General features: G+C 44.2%; 1 pseudogene; it reads left to right on the forward strand.

Annotated features, from left to right (window-relative positions):
* Positions 1-7,804, forward strand: part of LOC102881084 — a 19,862-nt pseudogene that overhangs the window by 10,721 nt on the left and 1,337 nt on the right.

The following is a 7,804-nucleotide window of genomic DNA, read 5'->3' on the forward strand; positions in this document are numbered from 1 at the left end:
TTCCACCCTAGCCACAGGGTGGCATTGCTTCCTCTTCAACCATGGCCATTGATCGCTGCCATGCCAGAACTTTCCAACATGAAGGTCCTAAAAGCTGAAGAATAACAAAAAGAAAATAAACTCAGGGCACCATGAGTTAAAACTCTAGCTCACCAGGTCTAGCTTGTTCCCTGCAGCTCACAGCCCCTTCCTTGTCCTTCAGAGTCCTAGGACGCCCAGGACTAGGTCTTCTTTTTTGCTGTGGACCCTCCTCGTGTCCAATGATTGGGGTCAAAGGGGACCTCACCATGCAGGCAAGACCACAGTGGCTGACCCCAAAGCCTTCCTCTCTCAGCCCTCAACAATATCTCAATACAAACAGCAACCCCATGTTCATAGGATCATTAGAAGTCCACAGGAATGAGGGGCAGAGGTAGGAGCCGTCCTTTCAAGAGCACAGAGTGCCCTTCCTTTCTCAAGGGATGGCTAATTCCTGCCTTAATGCAACTCTTCATTTGCCCAGTCTCTAGCTGATGGGAAAGCAGCCTCCTGAAGCAGCCCCAGTGACAGATAAGGGATCTTTGCCTGAAATGAAAAATTCATGAGGAAAGACTAGGGATCGGGCACTCGGATAGCCGCCAAGTTGCTGGCTCTGGGGACACGGCAAGGAGATCAAAAAGCCAAATGGAAATTTTCTCTCCTTTCCAGCGCCTCCCATCATGCTCCCCTTCCATGTTCAGTGGGGCTCCCTTCTCTGCTGTACCTGGTCACACCACTTCAGTCTCATTTGAGCCCCTAGGCCGGCACCACCAATGCCCATATGCCAGGGCATTAAGGAAGAGGGGTACCGCTCCTTGCCCAGACCAGACACCACCAGCAACCTCAACAAAGTATGCATTGTCGTTAGAGCAAGCTGGCACAGTCCTGACCACCTGGAACCCCCAAACTGGCTATTATTTTCCCTGGGAGGACCCCCTAACAGATTACTTCCTGTCCCCATTCCCTGTCTTACAAATCTGACCAAAATTCATATGGTTGGTCAGTCATAATCACAACTTGGGAAGGCTTGGATCTCTTGTAACCATGCTGGGCTAACAACAGTTTTGATGTAGTTAAAGGGAAAAAACCTCAAACCGTCGGAGTTAGAGAATTTGACTCTAATGTAGGGATGAGCTTGAGAAAGTGTGACTGGCTAGCCTGTGATATGCAAGATGGCACAATAGTCACAGATGCCAGCCCAGAGATGGTGAACACTGGGGCAGCGACTGAGCCTCAGAAGTCAGGTAGGAGGGCAAGATGCCATCAGAGAGGAATTTGCCACAAAGGAAGTCCACCAGACTCCCCTCTCAGTGGAAGTGGGAAACTGGAGTCTCTGTTGCAGAGCTGCAGTGCCTCCTCCCAGACACAGGGGCCGCTGGACCATGACTAGGAAAATTCCAGCCCACTGTCCACTGCCCAGGCCAGCTAGAGCCCTCCAGGGATTACATCTTCCCCCATGAGCTTGGTTGGGGCCAGCTCAGGCTCTCGATGCCTTTGCTGTTGGTTCCCAGCTCTTTCTGGCATTTACACAGCCTTTTCCATTTAAAGAGAGGCCTGGGCTCAAGCAGCTGCCTCTCTTTGAATAGTAGCCCTTGCCCCTCCTTGTCGTCCCTGAGAACCACCCAGGGCCTGCTTTTTCAACATCAACTCTCCCCAAAAAAAGAATTTGTTCAGTCATTTCCTCTTTCAAAAACCTGCAGGCTTATCTGCCCATCACCCCACCCCCCACGTGAACGGGAACCTCACACAACATCAGCAAAAGGCAAAACACAAATTAAATACTCAGTGATATACCTGGGAGCCTAGCAGTTCAAACTAGGACACCAAGTCCAAGAGTAATTTAATTTTTTTTTTTTTCTCTGCATGGGAAGCGTTTGGAGTTTTTCCTTCCAGATTATGACAGTAGTTCTATTCACGTGGAACTCTTGAAAACTATAAGTATGAAGACAAATGGGGGACAATTTCTATAATCTCACCAACCAGAGACATTATTAATATTTTGACATATTTCTTTTCCTCTTTTTGTTCTATGCCTTTTTAATTTCACTTGAATCATTCCAAATACATAATTTTGATCAGGAGTATTTTTCCATGGCAATAATACTTCATAAACATATTAATGACTGTATAACTGCCCATATTATGCATATGTCATAATTTGCTGGTCAGTCCTCTGCTTTTGGACATCTAGGTTGCTTCTGTTGTTTTGCTAATTTAAATTATTATGCGATTTCTATTCCTGTGTAAATCCTTCAAGGCATTTGCATCAGTTTAGATTATTTCCTTAGGATAGAGTCATGGAAATAGAATTATAAAGTCAGAGTCTCAAGGACTAGGAGCATTTTCAGGACCCTCTTTCATATGGCCAAGTGGCTTTTCTGGAAGGTTGTACATACCAGCAATGTATGAAAGGGCCGTCTTTGCAAGACTTAATTCTAAGCCCCAACAGGTCGTAAGGCCAAAGCTACACCAGTTAGGAGTGACCGGGGCACAAGTGAGCTTGAGGGACAGTAGACCCAGCTGTGAGGGCCTGGGACAAGCAGAGCTAGCAGAGACCACCAAAGCTTGAGAACACTTTTAAGACACGAATTCTGGAGGGTATAGCCACAAATGGAAAGAGAGAAGCCTTTTGGACCCCAGGGCTGAAAGGAGGGATGGCTGGAGTCCTGAGGCCTCGCTGAAGTTTGAGAAAAATCACAGTAAGTGCAGGAAGGTGCCAAGGGCCCCTGTGCCGCTGTGCATTCAGGAACACTGGGGTTGTTTGGGTATTGGTACAGTGGGCACTAGGAGTAAGTCTGGAGGAGGTCAATAAATTGATTTTTTACAAAAGACCTTAAGGAATGGACTAGGGTGGTGGTTCCAACGCTGGCAAGAATAGGAATAGTTTCAGAAGATGTTCTGTGGTAAAATGGGCATGGATATGGCAAAGAAGAGAACTAAAGCTGGCCTATCTCCCTGACTGGTTTCTACTGCTTACTGAATGAGTCACTTTTATTGGGGAATAATTTTCTTTTAATTTTTTTAATCTTGCTCATTTGACACTGTCAAGTCTCTCATCAATCGGAACTGCTGCTTCTTGATAGAATATGGAATTCCTTTCTTTCGAAATCGGATTTATTTTTCTCTGATTACACATCTAAAACCATATGCGGTATTACACTGGCAGCAGCTTCATACATCTCGTGTTTACTGCATCTCTTGATTGCATCATTTTCTCTTGTGCTTGATTTAATCTTGTTTTTCTAAATTTAGCGTCGCCTTTGTCTACAGTGTTTATAAAGTCTACAGTCATGTACAGTAATGTCCTGGGTCCTCACCTGCACTCACCCCTCACTCATCATCTCATGCAGAGCAACTTCCAGTCCTGCCAGCTCCATTTATGGTTAAGTGCCGTACATGGGTGTACAACTATATCTTTTATACCATATTTTTACTGTACCTTTTCTATGTTTAGATATATTTGTAGACACAAATACTTACCAGAGTGTTACAATTACCTACAGTATTCAATATGCTTACATGCTGTAGAGGCTTATAGCCCAGGAGTAAAGGCCATACTATACAACCCAGCTGTGTGGTAAGCTGTACTATCTCGGTTCGTGTGAGTGCACTCTGCGCTGTTTGCACAGTGACGAAATTGCTTAATGATGCATTTCTCAGAATATATTCCTGTCATTAAGTGGCACATGACTGTACTAAACAGATAGAGAAGAGACAGAGTCAAAACTATGGAAGTGATATGCGATGCTGGAGCCGGCTGTACATTGTGCTAGGATATCCACACACTCAGGCAGCTAAGAGGAAGCCATTAACTCAAATGAAGACATGAATTGGCCCCTGTCACTGACCCGATCTACCTTTTCATCTTCTCTCCAACCGATTCTCCTCTTGGACTCTGCTCTAGACAAACCAACTTCTATTCTTTCTCTTAGAGACCTGTGTTCTTGCTGTCCTCACCCACCAGTAATGCCACGCCACCCCCACCCCAATTTCAGTCCTATGGACCTTCAAGGACCAGCTCAAATCTCCAGGCATCTAATTCAGAAGAAATCGTTCCCTCCTCCGAACAATTGTTCATCACACTGATAATGTTCTGTTGCTTACTGCTCAGTCCTTCTAATTATCTCTCCAAGTATGTCGCCTTTGTCCTAGATAGGGGCAAGACTTTTGCTTTATGGTCCTATTCCTAGTACCATATGTCTTGTTCAGTAAAAATACTTACTCTCTTGTTAATTAATTCACATATATGGTAAAACAATATCAGGATCTCTGGGGATGTAAACGGCTTTAAAATAGTTCAATAACAGGAAATTATGAAAGAATGGGTTGTGATGCCCTTATTTAATGTACTAGTTTTATTGACTCCTTTTGAGTGAACAGCATGAAGAACTCGATTTTTATTACTGTAATTAAGTATGACATCAGGAAGAGGAATCCATGGTGACTAAGAAGTCATCTTTAGCCAACCACCTGTCTAACACCCTGTATGTATCTAAGACTGAAACAACTGTGTGTGTGTGTTGTTTCATGAGCAGTGCTGGATCCTATGTGTGTAAGAATTACCACATAATTTATCATCCAAACAGACCATTTGAGAGTGAAAAGGAGGCACTATTAAAAATTCGCCAAAGCAACAGGCATAAACCAAGACTGCCGTGGGCATAAAAGCACCCTATGATTTTATTATAGATAACTTCACATGTAGGTTTATAGCCTACATGTGAAGTTATAGCCTGAATCATAGACAAGGTTATCATTCATCACCATTTCAAACAGCCAGCAGGAAGCTTTTCCAATTAGAAAAGGAGCCGAACTCTTGAATTTCATCATAGTTTATCCTATTGCATGCTGGGACTTAGAATTTCCAAACAAACTTTATCTCTATTATTAGTGAGAAGCTGGCCAGGAGGCCTGACCATGGGGCATTCTGAACTCACTGCGTAGTTACACACAAGCAACACTGGGTGTGGCAATAAAGTGACAATTTTGGATTCCTCAGAGCTTGTGCCATCTTGGGCCTTCAGGAGAATTTCATGGATGTCCCGGCCGCAGCTTTTAGCACTATTCTGTCAGCCCTGTCCTTTCTCATTTCCTTCACAGCGATTAAGATGATGAGGTCTAGTTTCAAAAACCTTAACTCAGTAGTCAGAACCCTCTTTTGGTGAGAATATCCCAATGATAAGTTTCTCTCACCAAGTGGTAGATGTTGCTAGTTTAAAAAAAAAAAAAAAAAAAAGACAAAAATAAATAAGCTCCATGTGTTGGGGGCGTTGGATAAATAGGAAGTTTCTGCCCAGTTTTGCTGTGAATCTAAAACTATTTTAGAAAAGAAAGTCTATATGAAAACGAATTCTGAATCTGTGATCATGACTTCTGACGACAGGACTTAGAAAATAAGATAGTGCCTTAGAGAAAAGTTCTTAAATGGGCTCCTGGAATAACTATGGCAAACATTTATTAAGAGCTAAGTGTATGCCAGGCACTAGCCGATGTATTTTAATTCATTTGCTCCTTATAGCACCCCATAAGGGAAGCACAATCACTGTCATCCAAAGTTTATGAAAGAAAGTGGGGCACAGAGAGGTGAAGTACTTGCCCAAAGTCACCAGGCTAGGAAGGGTGGAGCCAGGATTCAAGAACCAACAGCAGAGGCTCCAAAGCCCATTGTTTTCAACGTCCCCTAAGGATACAGAATGATGAAAATGACAAACTAAATGAATCACTGATTTTACAAGAAGAGAATAAACAGAGCTCACTATCTGCTCTGGTCACTGCTGCCTTATATCTCCCAAGGGACCTCGAGGACTTTAGCAGGGGTTAAGAAACCCTGCTGAGGGGCCCCAGGCGAGTTTAGTGCCATTCCACTTTAGTAAAGTCCTGGAACTTTAGGACTCCAGAATGTGAGTGGGAGCACACCCTCTCCCTCCTTCTCTTTCCAACAAGGCACTCTCTTGCTTTCAGAAATGTACTTTATAGCCTCGTCCTAATCACTGGTTATCCTAGGCCAAGCCTCACCAAATCATCATTCTTGACAGGTTACTAAACTTGAAGGCAAAAATGAGTCCATTCTGTCTCCTAAATGGCTTCCCACAGAAATGCTTTATACAATGAAATAATATGATTCAAAAGAATATGGCAAGAGCCAAAGCAGATGGGAGGAGACAGACACCAGAGACAAATAAGACAGCAGTTCTGAGTGCTGCAGGTGGTAATGGATCATTACTGAAGCCACCCGGAGCTACAAAGGAGACGTGCATGTTCTTCCTCCTCTGTCTGGGCTCCTTCTGTGCTTTATCCGCTTCTATGAAGGCATCGGGTTTCAGAGTTCCTGAACTGGATGGACATCCTTTTCTGTTACTCTTGGCTGAACCTCTGTTCCTGACATGGGGGAAAAATCAGTCCGTACAACAGTAAGTCCATCTGCAATCTTCTAACAGCTGCTTTCTGTGGCTCTGAACAAAGGAGAAATCTTCCCAGATCTCAGGAGCCTCTTTGTGCCTTTTAGGACCTAACAAGACATCTCAGTGTCTTCTAGCAAACACAAGCAGGAACAAACCTGTATTGAGCCAGGCCTTTTTTCCTAGCATGCGTGCAAACACATGTATGGCCACCAAGCAGAACTATTTAAAGACATAACTGGAAAACAGTGGCACAGAACCAAGTGTGTGTGCTTGTGCGTGTGCACGCGCATGCACGCACACACCCACACACACACACCCCCACACACACCCCACTGGCAACAGATCTAAAGCTCTCTAGAAGCCCAAACTGTTTTAAATAGTCAATTATGGGGGTCACTTACAAAAATCCTTTGCTACCGAAGAGTGAGTTTTTCTTTCTTAAGATGGAAGGGAATTGAGAAGAATAAATAAATGTTGAGGTGAACTTTTCTTAGATAACATGGCAACTGAATGAAAAATATAGCAATGGCAAAGGATTCTTTCTCCTCTTTCACCCTGGAACACCATGGGTGTGGGTTCTCTCAAAGGCAGACCCAAAGGGTCTGGAGCTAAATTCAGAATTGAGAGGCTATTTCTGTTTGTTCTCTAGGACTTCCACACCTTCAGAATGGGGAATGGGCTTCAGGAGTCCCTGACAGATTTTATGCAGTGTTTTCTGGTCCAGTCCCATTGGCCTTCAAAGGGTTATTTGGTCACACTCCGTGAAACTTGAACCATTGGACACTCAGCTGGGTGAACGGCATAAAGGAAGCTCCATTTTACCTTGTTATGATTCTGAAATGTGTTGGAAAAAAATTTAACATTGCTACAGATACCACTTTCCTTCTCTGGCTAGATCGCTTCTCACATCTCTTCCAGGCCTACTGCTCCCTGGGAGAGTAGCCCTGTCTGCCCGAAAGGGGTTGCATTTCAAGTCAGCCAAATGTTCTATTCTTGGTGAAGCACATGCCATCGCAAAAGCATTTTCATGCTCATAGAATTTTAGAACTGGGCCCACTTCCATAGATCGTTGGAGGTGAGTGGATGGGCAACCGGTCTTGACTGAATGCCTACTGAGTGCCAGGCACGGTTAGTGTTTACTGAGTTATTTAATTTTGTCATCAACTGCTGTTGTTACTCCTAGTTGCCAAATGAAGAAATCTGGGTGCATGCACAGATGTTAAAGTGACTTGCTCCGGGCCATGCAACCTGTATGTGGCGACAGGGAGATGATTCTAGGTCTGTCTCCAAAGGCTACGTTCTTCTAGGCTGCCTCCAACGGTGAGGGTCGTCTTCAGGGTTGATAAGGCAGTGGGCTGAGGTCCACACTGTTCCGCACACTCTTT

The sequence above is a fragment of the Pteropus alecto genome, unplaced genomic scaffold (genome assembly GCF_000325575.1).
Source record: "Pteropus alecto unplaced genomic scaffold, ASM32557v1 scaffold60, whole genome shotgun sequence".
Taxonomy (NCBI): Eukaryota; Metazoa; Chordata; class Mammalia; order Chiroptera; family Pteropodidae; genus Pteropus; species Pteropus alecto.